Genomic DNA, 15,101 nt, shown 5'->3' with positions numbered 1-15,101 from the left:
GTGTTGTTGTGAAACGCGTAAAAGGTGCACGGGAGACAGCTTGGGTTCAAGTCCCAGGGGAAGAAACAGGCTAAGAAAAGCAGAGCTTCTTTTTCGTTCATCGAAAGAGTGCGTAGATTCTTCTTTGTCTGTTTTTCCAAGCTGAGGGATCTGGCTTGGGTTAGAGTCCCAGTGGAAGGAACGTGCTAAGAAACACGGAGCTTCTTTTTTGGTAATCAAAGAAGAGTGTAGATTTTTCTTTGTACGTTTTTCCGGCCAAAGAACAGCTTGGGTTCAAGTCCCAGCGGAAGGAACGGGCTAAGAAAAAGAACAGAGCTTCTTTTTCTTAATTGAAGAAGGGCGTAGATTCTTTTTTTGTCCGTTCTTCCAAGCTGTGTTGGAGGGTTTTACACCCATCTTGGATAGGCCTAGAAATAAAAAGCGCGGGAGACGGCTTGGGTTCAAGTCCCAGAGGAAGGAACGGGCTAAGAAAAGGAACAGAGCTTCGTTTTCTTAATTGAAGAAGGGCGTAGATTCTTTTTTTTTTTGTCCGTTCTTCCAAGCTGTGTTGGAGGGTTTTACACCCATCCTGGATAGGCTTAGAAATAAAAAGCGTTGGTGTTTGTGTGGTTGAGAGAGTGCGACTGGTAGGATAAATTGACTGCAGAGAGAATTTGGTGAGAGGTCAATTTAAACCTGCATTGAGGATCCTCAAATAAAAAAAAAAAAGAAATAAAAAAATTGTATAAACTTAAAATACCAAATTAAGATGGGGAACAACACCGGTAAATCCCTAGCTCTTGAAGGAGATGAGAAGTACATGGCGAGTAAATTTCGTAATTGTATGCAATACATGCCAAAGTGGAAGAAAAAGTATGGAGTAGAAGCAAAGTTGAAAGTGGAAGTCTGGAAGATAGTGGTTGATGTTTTGGAGGAGAGTGTGAATAGGAAGTCAAAGGGACTGAAAAAGAAAAGTAAAGAGAAAGAATTGATTTGTGCTAGAATGTGGTTGAGTGCTTCACAAGAGAGAAGAGAACAAATCCAAAAGACAAAAGATAGAAAGTTGAGAAGTGATGAGGCTGCGTCTATGTTTGTCAGGCCGGAAGACAATGAGGCCACAGTGCGCAGGCGCACTGTCCCGGCCACGGCTCCAGCCGCAGCTGGAAATGCAGCTCAAGCGGAGCAAGAGAGATCTTCCGCTCGTATGCAAAACTTGTATCCAGGTTTAACAGACCTGCACCCTCCCCCATATAACAGAAGAAAAAGTCAGGGTCACATTGCTAGAAGTCCTGTACAAACAAGAAGTTTGACCACTGCTGCTAGGTTTTCCCAAAATTTGGACAATGATGATGTGTGCCCAATAGGGGTGTAAATCGCGGGTTTTTTCACGATACGATATAATATCGATATAAAGAACTGCGATACGATATTTGCCGATATCTTAAAGCCTGCTGCGATTCATTCACGATATATCGCGATATAATGCTCTACGATCGATTTTTTTTTTTTTTTAAATAAAAATATAGAACAATATCATGATTTATAACAATTCATACGCAAAATCAACAAGGTACTGCAAACTCTTTATTTAGGAAATGACAAGAGTATTGTAGTATACAAATTGCTTACTTTAACACTGAACTTTGATGTCGTGTTTTTTCTTTAAATGTGCGGCGAGATTTGTGCTCCCTGAATATTTGATCACCGCATGGCAGGATTTACAAACTGCACGTGTCTTGTCCGTTGAGCCATCTTTTCTTTGGAATCCAAAGTGCTTCCAAACGAATGACTTGAAGCCTAAAGGGGAGCAAATTTCCTCGTCTTTTTGGACACTAGCCAGAGCACCAGCACAGGAGCCGCGTACTAGTTGTCGCCTCCCCTTTCACCTGCGTGCTCTGCTCACAACACAACAACGCCGAGCGCACTGCTCCCAGAAAGAGGAAGCAAGCAACAATGAACTGGATTTCAAAATAAAGTCGCGTCTAATGTCCGAGGTCAAACACGGCGATATAAATCGATGTTTACCTTTAGCATCGATGCCAATAAATCGTAGAGCATTATATCGATTAATCGATGTGTATCAATGTATCGTTACACCCCTAGTGCCCAATGATACAGGTGCCAAACCCTATTGTAGGGGAAGGCCAACCTCCACATACGTATGTTTTTCGGCCATGGACTTTGGAAGAGGCAAGAAAAGCAGTTGAAGGGGTTACCCCTGTTGCTGAAGACCCAGATAAATGGGCAGAAGACATGGCTGGAATCATACATTCTTATAGACTGAAACGGACATGAGGCAGGAGAAGCTGCTATGTCTTCTTTGGGAAAAGACTGGGCAAAGGTTAGAGGTCATTATACAGGTAGAAATAATCATATCAATCAATAATCCCTATCCCGGTGAGGGAAATCAATTGGTAGGGGAGTATGCAGCACAATGGAATGATCTTGTGCAAAGAGTGAGAACTATATTTCGAAGACGAGCGAATTATGGTCATTTGGCAGGAATTAAACAGAAGCCTGGGGAAGATACTGATGATTTTCGCTTAAGATTTGAAAAAGACTTCAGGGTGCATAGTGGCATCCCATTCAATGATGCAGCTGAGAGTGCTTATCAGCAACAGCTTAAGAATGCGCTCCTTACGAATTTCCGCCCTGAAATCGGCAACTGGGTGAGGAAACATTTGGTGGAAGTAGATTTTGCAAGTGTGACAACAACTATGCAATGGGCCAGCCATGCTGAAAAAGTGATCAAAAGAGGCAAAAGTTCTGATGTATTTCATCTAGACCAGGGGTGGGCAAACTTTTTGACTCGCGGGCCGGACTGGGTTCTAAATTTGGACCGGAGGGCCGAACCAGGAGCAGATGGACGTAGGCTTTGTGTGAAGTCATATAAGCGACCTGTAAAGGTCATTGCATAAAAGATTTTGGCCTTTAGTAGGTAGTAAAGCATGGATATTCCAAACAAGTTTTTTGAAAACAAATGCATTTATTAACAGCATTAAATTTTTTTTAATAATAATTCACTAAAAAACTGCTGATTCTCATAAAATTCGACACTGTTATTATGAATAACAGTCTCCATCACTTCAGTGCCTGCAGGTCAGATTAATGAAAGATGTTTATCTTATGAGATCACATCAAACGGCAAACATTCTGACCAAATATATCATCTTGAAGAATCGGTGAAAGCATACATCCAAATAAAGTCATCAAAACAGCAACACGGTGAGGGGTATCTGAAAATCAGAGCAGAGTTTTAACTCACAAACACTTGGTAACAGAGGTGAGGAAACGGGAAACACTTCCTTAAAGTAAGCCTTAAGAACTTTACAGGTTAAGATTAGTCGCAAATAGGTGGTGCATCAATGTCCTTGAGCATCCTGCATTGTTTGAAAATGAGAATGGTCGCTAGTTTCAATCCCTGCTATGTGTACAAATCATATTCAAAATGCATTTTTTTACAATAAACTTGAGAGCCTCCCGTTCATTTTCAGTGGGAACAGTGTTGTTGGTCTCCCTTTTTTGCTAGTGCGTCATAGTCTGGAGTAAAATTTGTTGTGGCAATTCTTAGGAGAGATCCGAGGTGTTGGTCCGTTTACCTCGATCTGTGATGGGTTGATGTTGATGTGGCTGAACGTCACGTCGCGTACGTCGAGCCAAATTGGCCACTCTCTTTTAAACGCTCGGCACTGCTTTTCCTTGGGCGACTCATTTTAATGGAAGGATTCCAGGGGAAGGTTTGTGGGCGGCTTTAGCGCAAAACTGCATCTGAAAGCTCAGCGCGCGAATTACAAGAATGCAGATGTCACAGCCCACGATCTAAATTCGGGACTGATACGAATAGAGCGAGAGTGCGCCATGTCCGTACTACTGAGTACGTACACGCACTTGTGAGTGTGCGCCAAGCTTTCTGACACGGCTTCCGGTAGTGAATGCGCAGGCGAGCGCTTCGCCATCTACTGGGGAAACGCAGTCATTGCAGGCAAAATGACCAAAAAAAAAAAAAAGTTTAATAATACAATTTGTTCAGGGTCGGCGGGCCGGATTAAACGGTCCCGTGGGCCGGATGTGGCCCGCGGGCCGTAGTTTGCCCACCCCTGATCTAGACGATGATGATGATGTTCACCTAGATCAGTGCTTCTCAAATAGTGGGGCGCGCCCCCCTTGGGGGGCGCCGTGCTATACCTGGGGGGGCGCGTGTGACCCTGGGGAACAGGCTTTTTTTTTGCAGTACTAGAATAAAGTGTAATTGCGCATCTTCCCAGCAGGGGGCAGTGGTGCTCTCATTGTTACTTCTGTGACGTTTGCGACAGTGCAACATTTTACGATTTACAAGACAAGTTAGGATAGTCACGGTGGGGAGGGGGGGGCGCGAAAAGTTTTCTTCTTGCTAGGGGGGGGCGTAACAGAAAATAATTGAGAAGCACTGACCTAGATGAAGATACAACAGTCTTCTTTCATGGGTCCCAGCAGGCCAGAGGAAGAGGTAGAGGCCAACAGGGTCGCAGGCCTCCACATAATTCAAAACCCCCACCAGATTCAGAGACCTGTTGGAACTGTGGGAGGCGAGGACACTTCGCAAGAGAGTGTCGTCAGGCAAAACGACACCAATCAAAGGGTGGAGGAAGGGGCAGAGGAAGAGCCAAATTCTCAGCATGACTAGATTGCCCCCCTGTGATCTCTTGTCCTCCTACGGAGGAAGAGATAGTAGATGTCCATGCAGCATGGGACATTTTGAATGCATTAAAAGAAAAACCATATGTTACCTTAAACATTGGAGGAAGTGAAGTAGCGTTTTTGTGTGATACCGGAGCGTGTAAGACCGTAATAAAAACTAAAGTCCCAAATCTAAAGGCCTCCCAAAATACTATTTGGGTAAAATCTGCTGATGGGCAGGTACACAGGGAGAGTATCTCCAATCCAGTTGTAGTGAGAGATGATGAAACGGGAGTCATAGCTTCAGTCTCGATTGTGCTATCCCCAAAATGTCCCATAAACCTTCTGGGACGAGATCTGATGACTAGATTGGGAATTGCAATAATTCCAGTAAAGGATGGCATGCGAGCATGTAGAGTGAGAGATGTGGACTCATATGCTGCACAAGCAGGTGAGCGGATTTTCTGTTCTTATGACGTCTCTGCTGAACAGAATCTCAAGCTACCAGGCAATTTGCTGAGTGAAGCCCGAAAACAATTGACACGACCTGAATCGGAAATGACTTGTGATGACTTACATGTCACCATGAACATCCTCACTGATCCACAAGATGACTATATTGAAAGTTTTCTCAGTGACACAGAAGTAACTTTAACAATCACTGCTCTGTACACTGATCGCAGGTCATTTGCAGCTGCTGCTGTGCTTCTACCCGCTCCTCAGGATGACAAATACAAGTTGTCGGCTGTACCCCACATTCCATTGTTTAAACCTCACAGTATAACATGGGCAGATGTGGGTTGCCGGATTAAACTTGCTGATTCTGTCACTGATTATGAGGATAAAGTTGATGGGTGGAGCTACAGTACCAGTTGTGACATGTGGAAGCGAACTGTGTGTGAAGTAGGTGTTGGTAGGGCAGGAGCGTATGCGCGTCCCTGACTAGTTAACAGTTGTTTGAATGAAAAGGAGGAGGAGGAATTGGCTGGGCTTCCTGACAAGCTGTGGACAAAGGGGCCATCTGATGTACCGTTTTTTTCCGTGTATAGTGCGCAAAATTTAACTAATTTATTGTCCTAAAATCTGGGGTGCGCATTATACATGGGTACAAAAAAAAAAAAAAAATTTTTTTTTTAAATTTTTTTTTTTTTTTTTTTTTAAGTCCCAATGATCGTCACACACGCAGGGAGGCAATGGGTCCCATTTTTATAGTCTTTGGTATGGTCTTAACTAGGCTGGATGTAATTTTTTTTGTTGCCGTTGATTTCTCCGACTGCCCGTAAACGCACCACCGCGCTTCGTGCGCGCACGGGACAGCAAACGAGCAGGTGATCGAGCAAGCGTCTGATACGAGAGCATTGCGGTCGCATGGAGCGTGTTTGAAGTGAACAGCAGAGAAGAAAGGCAAAGTGTTGTGAAATAAAATGCACAGAACGGATGCGCAAGACACGTCAGCTATATAAAGAGCGAGAGTTGTTTTCTTCCTATTAGTTTCAATTCACAGTTTAATTAGCAGTTTCAATCAGCAAATAACAAAATGCGTATTACAGGTAATATTTTAATTCACAACACTTTGCCTTGTTCCTTTGGTCTCTGCTGTTCATCCTAAAACACAAAGGCGTTCTTTAAGCAATGCGACAGTGAGCGCCCGGCGCGCTGCGGTTGCGCGACCGCACCAAATTAAGCTCCCTGCGCAGTGTGCACTGAGGTCCACTTAAATTTTAGAAAGTACATCAGGACTTTAAAAATATCTTCTAAATTTCAGCGACGGCTCTGTCACAATAATCGACCAGCCCGGTGCAGTTGGGCGGTCGGCGGCGCGCTACGGTTGAGCGTTCTCTCGCGCGCTCTCTCTCTCGCTCTCTCTCGCTCTCGCACACACGCAAAACGGATATCATACGGAGGCCGCCATTACAGATGCGCAGAACGGATGAGCAAGACACGTCAGCTATATAAAGAGCGAGAGTTCAGTTCTCTACCTAAATCCGTATTACAGGTATATTTTATTTCACAACACTTTGCCTTGTTCCTTTCGTCTCTGCTGTTCACTTCAAACACGCTCCATGCGCACGGAGCGCGGTGGTGCGTTTACGGGCAGTCGGAGAAATCAACGCCAACAAAAAAAATTACATCCAGCCTAGTTAAGACCATACGAAAGACTATAAAAATGGGACCCATTGCCTCCCTGCGTGTGTGACGATCATAGGGACTTAAAAAAAAAAAAAAAAAAAAATTAAATTTTTTTTTTAAAAAAAATCATAAAAATTGGGTGCGTATTATACATGGGTACAAGCTTTTTTCCAGCATCAGCATGCAATTTTTAGGGGTGCGTACTATACATGGGGGCGCACTATACACGGAAAAAAACGGTAGGACAGTTAACATCCATTCCGCCAGTGCAGATCAAACCGAGATCGGAGTGGCGTCCGAGAGTTAAGCAATATCCTTTAAAACAGGAGGCAATAAACGGGATTGCCCCTGTTATAAATGATCTTTTGTCAGGGGGAATCATTAGGAAGTGCTCGGATTCTCCTTGCAACACCCCTATTTTTCCAGTTCGAAAGGCCAATAAAATCGATTGGCGAATGATACAAGATTTACGAGCAGTGAATGATGCAGTACAGACAAGAGCACCTAATGTGCCTGACCCACACACACTTCTGAACACTTTGAAACCTACCCAGAAGTTTTTCACGGTAATTGATCTTAGCAATGCATTTTTCTCGGGGCCAATTCACCCAGACTCACAGTTCTGGTTTGCGTTCACCTTTAAAGGGCAAAGTTATACGTACACCAGATTGCCACAGGGCTTTGCTGATAGTCCAACTATTTTTATGCAAGCTATCATGGCCTGTTTGGCTGATTTTCAGATGTCAAACAAAAGCCAACTTCTAGTTTATGTAGATGATCTCCTGGTGGCCTCTGAAACTGAAGCTGCTTGCAGGGAAGACTCCTTAGCATTGTTACACTATCTCTGCAAAACAGGGAACAAGGTAAACAAGAACAAACTCCAACGGGTCAGACAGGAAGTGAACTATTTAGGTCACACGTTGACAGCTTTGGGAAGACAGATACAGAAAACCAGAAAGCAAATCATTGCAGATGCACCAAAACCGGAGACGAAGAAACAAATTATGTCATTTTTGGGGCTCTGCAATTACTGCAGAGCATGGATCCCACATTATGCGGAAAAGACGCAACCGCTGTTAGATATTGCGCATGGAGTCCCCATGGCAATGACAGAAAAAATAATGTGGACTCCAGAAGCAGACGATGCTTTTGTAGTGCTGAAACAGGCTCTGATGGAGACCACATCTCTTATCTTACCAGACTACAATAAAACCTTTGTACAAACAGCAGACTGCAGGAATGGTTTTATGACCTCAGTGTTGCTGCAGAGTCATGGCAGCAAACTACGACCAATTGCATTTTATTCAAAAAAATTGGATCCAGTGGCTCTATCCTTGCCAGACTGTGTCCAAGCAGTATGCGCGGCAGCGCTTGCAGTGAGACAATCTGCAGATGTGGTGCTCTTTCACAAAATGGAGCTGCTAGTTCCACATGCTGTAGATGTGTTGCTACTGCAAAGCAAGATGGACTTTTTGTCACCTGCCAGACACCTATCCTACACTGCTACGCTTCTGTCCCAACCACACATTGTGATAAAGAGGTGCACAGTCCTTAACCCAGCAACGTTGATTCCGTTGCCGGGGGATGGTACACCACATAACTGTTTGGATGCTACAGAACATCTACAGCTGCCCAGACAGGATTTAATTGACACACCACTTGACAAAGGGGAAAAGTGGTTAGTGGATGGGTCATGTTCAAAGGATCCTAGAGGGAACAATCAAAGTGGGTATGCAATTGTGAGATTGCCAGACCAAATTGTTGAAGCAGAGAAGCTTCCATACAACAGGTCAGCGCAGGCTGCTGAGCTGATTGCACTGACAAGAGCTTGTGAATTGGCGGAAGATAAGGAAGTCACTGTATACACAGACAGTCAGTATGCGTTTTCTACTCTGTTCTATTTTGCAAAACAATGGGAGCGCAGGGGGATGACAACATCAACTGGTAAGCCGGTTACCCATGCCTCCTTGTTAAAAGACTTGTTACAGGCCATTCATTTACCTGCTAAACTAGCTGTGTGTAAATGTGCTGCTCACACCACAGGCACAGATGAAGCCTCGAATGGAAACAGATTAGCAGATAGAATTGCTAAAGAAGCAGCGGCAGGGAAACATGGCCATGAATTTTTTTAAATAGATTCAGAGGACACGCAACTCATAGATAAGACTATACTGACAGATATGCAGGGCAATGCTCCAATGGTGGAAAAACGAATGTGGACAACAAAAGGTGCAATAGCGGATACAGATAATATCCTCCGCATTAATGACAAACCTGTTTGACCTAAATCACTTTTTAAGGCAGCAGCGATTGCGACACATGGGCCGTGCCATGTGTCGACAGGGGGGATGAGGTCCATCATACATCAACAATTCACTACCTTTGGTTTGGATGTTTACTTAAAAATTTTTTGTAAAGCATGTCCCGTTTGTGTAAAACATAATCCACAAGGAAACATGAGACCTAAGAGAGGCTCATTTCCAAAACCGTCTTACCCATTTCAAATCATGCACGTGGATTTTATTGAGCTCACGCAAAGTGGACCTCACAAATACTGCCTAGTGATGATTGATGCATTTTCCAAATGGGTGGAAATAGTTCCATCTAAACATGCAGATGCCTTAACAGTGGCAAAAGCCATTTGCAAAGCCGTCATACCGACTCATGGCATTCCTCAAACCATTTACAGTGACAATGGTCCACATTTTGTGAACTAAGTGGTACAGAACATGGCTGTACACCTTGGGATAACGTTAAAAAACCACTGCGCTTATCACCCTTCCACCGCTGGCCTGGTTGAACGAGCAAATTATACTATCAAAAGCAGGTTGAAAAAATGCATGGAAACAACAGGCAGACCTTGGCCAGAGTGCCTAGACTTAGTGAAGCTCTATATGAGAATTACTCCCACTTCAGAAGGGCTAACACCTTTTGAAATCATCCACGGGAGGCCATATAGACTACCTGTGTTCCATGCAGATTTACAAAAGGCAGATGAAGAACAGTCTTTGGCAGATTTCATGGTCAGAACGCTCAGACTGACAGAGGTGTCAAATGCAAATTTACTGCCGCCTGCTCTGTCATCCTCACAGGTCGACAACACCATCAAGCCAGGAGACTGGGTCTACATCAAAGTCATCAAAAGAAAGAACTGGGCCAGCCCACGGTGGGAGGGACCATTCCAAGCCTTGCTGACTACCCCCACTGCAGTAAAGATCGCTGAACGGCCCAGCTGGATTCACCTCAGCCACTGCAAGCTACAAGGAGTGCTGAACCCCTAATTCGGAGTGGTTGGGAAGCCTGATTTCAAACTAGCCTCATCGTTTAGGGTTAGACGTCTCAATGTTGGTGAAGAGAACAACAACACCCACTCCGCTAGGCGAGGGTATGCCTCGGAGTCCCTGTCATCCAAGTAGCAACGGGGCTCCATATGCCAGGTGGATCCTCTGCTGCGTTGTGGTTGGAGCGTGCTATGGTCTATGGACTCAACTGAACAGACCAAGTGACAATGTTGACCGTGGAAGACGATGGTCACACGATGAGAACTTTGAGGACTGGTCATGGGACCCCAGAAACCCATACGAAACCAACACTTGGTACCGCTACGTCAAATTCACTGTGAGGTCGCACACACAGGAGGGTTGCTATGTGTGTTCCAAACTTCCTCCTTCCTCTACACAAGTTTACTTGGAGGCCAGAGCAATGAATGTCACTGAAGCGAAATGCATGGCATCCATGGGAGGAGTTGGATATCAACACCATGCTGTCACAGTCAGTGATGCCGACCCTTCCCGCCCTGGACTTGCAGAAGGTACCTGTGATCAGCTTTTCTGGACAAATCTCAATGTGACTGTTAAAGGACGAACATTGCCGCAGGTGGCCTACACGGAGCGGCCACCTGGAGTGAACTATACGTGTTACATCCAAGGAAGCGAGACCCACAAATCCATTGACAGTGACTGCTCTCCAGGAGGGAACTGGATGGGAGCTCTGGACATCGCCACCGAGTGTCAGGATAAGAGAGCCATTTCAGGTGGTGAGGGCTCTCCGACCAACATGGCTGCACCATCAAACGGAACGTACTTCATACGGAATGGCTGGTGGCTTTGTGGTCACAAGGTTTATCCGATGCTGCCCGCCAACTGGACAGGAGTGTGTGCACCAGTGTGGGTGACAGACCACACCTACAGGATACAACATCGTCAGCTGACGACAGCACACAACTCTACTGGACGTCGACGCAGGGCGATTACAACCTTTGACCACCATGACCCTGTCTGGGGTGCGAATGTTCCGGACGACCATAAAATATGGCCTGTCGGAAACAAAGTTGTTCATGCGCTTTTTCCTTGGATCGGAGTTGGAAAACAATCTCTCTTCATCGAGACACTGAACTATCGTTTTCAATCCTTTGTGAACCTCTCACTGCAAGTCGATGATGGACAAAATAGAGAGATCCAGGCTATTAGACTAATGGTCTTGCAAAACAGGATGGTTCTGGACTTGTTAACGGCAGCACAAGGTGGTGTGTGCCACATCATCGGGACTTCCTGTTGCACATACATTCCAGGAGATAACGACACGCACATCAAGGAAGCCATGAACTCACTGAGGAATTTACAGCAGGCCATGTCGGAGGACAAAATCCCACGTCAATGGGATTTCTTTTCATGGCTGTTCTCTGGCGCTTGGTGGCAGTTGCTGTTGAAGCTTTTGGCTCCTGTGCTTGCTGTGCTGGTATTGTTGTGCTTGTTTACGACCTGTGTTATCCCGTGTTTGAAGTCTGCTGTGACAAGGTTTGTGTCTTCTACCGTGGCACAAGTACATATACAGCTTCTTAGAGATGACGGATGTGATAACTATGATGCGGTGCAAAACGTGGATTGCGTAGATGCTGTTTGACTCGGCATTATTTTACGGAAACTTGATGATTTGACCATCGAAAATGCCTTGCAAGTGATGGATTCGATGATGTACCGTTTCTGTGTTTTTCTTTTTCTTTTTTTATTGATAACAGTCTGGTCGCCTAAGGCAGAGGGACCGTGTAACTCTTTTCCTGCACTTAATCTGGCCGCAGGTTTTTAAGTTGCACATACTTTGGACTGGAGTATTGAGGGAAAAACCTCACTGGAAGTTATTGCTTTCATTTCATTGATTTCATTTTCCTACTTATGTTTGATTGTTCGGGTTTGACATAATCATATGATAAAACAGGAGGGATATGTTAGGGTTTGCAGAATATCTTCATCGTATGATTATGTTGGAATGTAACCTGTAATAATCTAATTAGTTTGTCCTGTCTAGACAAAAATAGTTTACCACTGATTGACTAGACGCAGAGGAAGCAATCAAAGTTGCTTTGTTTACAGAAAGTCGTAAAAGGCCCCCTGCTATGCCTTGATCAGCAGGGGTGCGTCTCCAGCCCAACCTGTGTATTCCCAAACCCCCACTTTAAACCCCACTCTGTTTCCCTCAATAAATAAGCACCTGACGAGGCCTGAGTATGACTTCATTCGACCATCGCTGTAAGCACAGCGACGAGTGAACTCTCCGCCTGCAGGTGCCTAAAACGACTAACTTGACTCCAGTGTGGTTCTTGCAAAATAAGTTAGAGTGAGCACCACCCTAACAGCGTGACTGCCTTAAAGCTGCTATTATAGGGCAAATGTTTAATTATACATTTTAGGACGATTAGTTTGCATAACGAATAATGAAAGGATTTGATTGGTTGTACTGTTTTGGAAAGATTACATGAGCGTTGTTTCAGAATGATGACTGATTTGAACAGTGAGGTGGCTCGAACATATGCCACGGATACATAAATGTACAGATCTAAGAAACTACAGTGTTGTGAGGGGTACCGGTTTGAGAATACTACGCATCTTTAAACCGAAGAAGGAATTTGGGGGTGAAAAATAGTATTTGGACGGGAAAAAGAGCAGTTGAAGTGACATGACTGACGGGACTTCAGAAAGATGACAGTGTGATTGAGACAGTGACATCTGGGGCAGGAAAGGCTACCAGGAACAGGTAAAAGTTACATTGTGACTGGGGGGATTTAGCAACGCTGTCGGCACAACGAGAAATGAGGGGAAAGATTGAAGTCCTGGAGTGCTAGTTTTTTTGTTTGCTTGCTTGTTTGTTTGTTTGTTTCAAGGACCGCGTGGGCCTCTGGAAAAGAGGGGTAGGTGTCGGGAGCCCTCGAGCGTTCTGATGAGATTTCGATGAGACGATTGACACAGCTTTTTTCTCGTTGCCCCATCATCGCAAAATAATTATTTGAGAGGAGCACAGGAGCTATTGGGTTGTGTTGCCCCGCCAGCGGTGGCCAACGGGGCCGGAAGGACGTCCGGCCTGGGCTGCTGCCTTTGCCATTATGACTTCACATGTTTGCACTGTTAACGTCACTTGATACAGACAGTAGCTTTAGCTTGTCATAGGTTGCCTGGCTGCTGACCGGGACCTTGCACGGGATTCAACAGCCATAAGCAACAGGAGGACATTGAACGGACAGTGCCGTCTAGTGGTACTCCCCACTGACGGCTCAGTGGACTGGATTTCACGTCTGCACGCGCTTGTACATGCAAGGGGCGAGCAGCGCAACAAGGGGTTTAATTTTCTTGCATGCTTTGATGATTCGTTTTTATATACGTCACTGTTACTGTCATGATGTCGGGGTTTTGTAGATCGTTTGTTTTGTCCTGTTATCACTTCCTGTTTTATTTTGTATACGACCTTTACACTTCCTCTGCACTCCCGCCCACTTGACATCCCCGTTAGGATAACTACGTGCACCTGTGTCACCCGCCTGATTGTCTGCACCTGTGTCCGCCCTCCTCCGTATGTCTATTTAGTCCGCGTCTTCCCATCGCCTAGTGCAGTGGTGGGCAAACTACGGCCCGCGGGCCACATCCGGCCCACGGGACCGTTTAATCCGGCCCGCCAACCCTGAACAAATTGTATTAAACTTTTTTTTTTGTTGGTCATTTTGCCTGCAATGACTGCGTTTCCCCAGTAGATGGCGAAGCGCTCGCCTGCGCATTTACTACCGGAAGCTCGGTGCACACTCACAAATGCGTGTACGTACTCAGTAGTACGAACATGGCGCACTCTCGCTCTATTCGTATCAGTCCCGAATTTAGAGCGTGGGCTTTGACAACAGCATTCTTGTAATTCGCGCGCTGAGCTTTCAGATGCAGTTTTGCGCTAAAGCCACCCACAAACCTTCCCCTGGAATCCTTTCATTAAAATGAGTCGCCCAAGGAAAAGCAAGGTGGACACAGTGCCGAGCGTTTAAAAGAGAGTGGCCAATTTGGCTCGACGTACGTGACGTGACGTTCAGCCACATGAACGTCAACATCAACCCGTCACAGATCGAGGTAAACGGACCAACACCTCGGATCTCTCCTAAGAATTGCCACAACAAATTTTACTCCAGACTATGACGCACTAGCAAAAAAGGGAGACCAACAACACCGTTCCCACTGAAAATGAACGGGAGGCTCTCAAGTTTATTGTAAAAAAATGCAATTTGAATATGATTTGTACACATAGCAGGGATTGAAACTAGCGACCATTCTCATTTTCAAACAATGCAGGATGCTCAAGGACATTGATGCACCACCTGTTTGCGACTAATCTTAACCTGTAAAGTTCTTAAGGCTTACTTTAAGGAAGTGTTTCCCGTTTCCTCACCTCTGTTACCAGGTGTTTGCGAGTTAAAATTCTGCTCTGATTTTCAGATACCCCTCACCGTGTTGCTGTTTTGATTACTTTATTTGGATGTATGCTTTCACCGATTCTTCAAGATGATATATTTGGTCAGAATGTTTGCCGTTTGATGTGATCTCACAAGATAAACATCTTTCATTAATCTGACCTGCAGGCACTGAAGTGATGGAGACTGTTATTCATAATAACAGTGTCGTATTTTATGAGAATCACTGATAGCAGTTTTTTAGTGAATTATTATATATTTTTTTTTAATGCTGTTAATAAATGCATTTGTTTTCAAAGAACTTGTTTGGAATATCCATGCTTTACTACCTACTAAAGGCCAAAATCTTTTATGCAATGACTTTTACAGGTCGCTTATATGACTTCACACAAAGCCTACGTCCATCTGCTCCTGGTTCGGCCCTCCGGTCCAAATTTAGAACCCAGTTCGGCCCGCGAGTCAAAAAGTTTGCCCACCCCTGGCCTAGTGCCAGTGCGTCTTGTTTGCCATGACCACCAGCGACTCCATAGCCCCAGCTATATCCCGAGCCTTGCCCGTGCGTTCTTGCCTTGTTTTTTCCCTCCTCGTGAGGCGCCTTTTGTTTGCTGTTCCCGGCCCG

At 45.1% G+C, this 15,101-nt stretch overlaps 1 protein-coding gene and 1 long non-coding RNA gene across 16 annotated transcripts in view; both read right to left on the bottom strand.

Moving 5' to 3' along the window:
* ripor3 (RIPOR family member 3) overlaps positions 1–15,101 on the bottom strand; it is a 120,792-nt gene that overhangs the window by 41,124 nt on the left and 64,567 nt on the right. The window lies entirely within an intron of this gene.
* On the bottom strand, positions 262–6,189 carry LOC133162616 (uncharacterized). The gene is made up of 2 exons (XR_009716250.1): positions 3,579–6,189; positions 262–3,215 (listed from the first exon to the last, which is right to left on the bottom strand). It is a non-coding gene; the product is annotated as an uncharacterized LOC133162616 (long non-coding RNA).

Source organism: Syngnathus typhle, linkage group LG11 (assembly GCF_033458585.1).
Source record: "Syngnathus typhle isolate RoL2023-S1 ecotype Sweden linkage group LG11, RoL_Styp_1.0, whole genome shotgun sequence".
In the NCBI taxonomy this organism is placed as follows: Eukaryota; Metazoa; Chordata; class Actinopteri; order Syngnathiformes; family Syngnathidae; genus Syngnathus; species Syngnathus typhle.
This window is presented reverse-complemented; position numbering and strand designations above follow the sequence as displayed.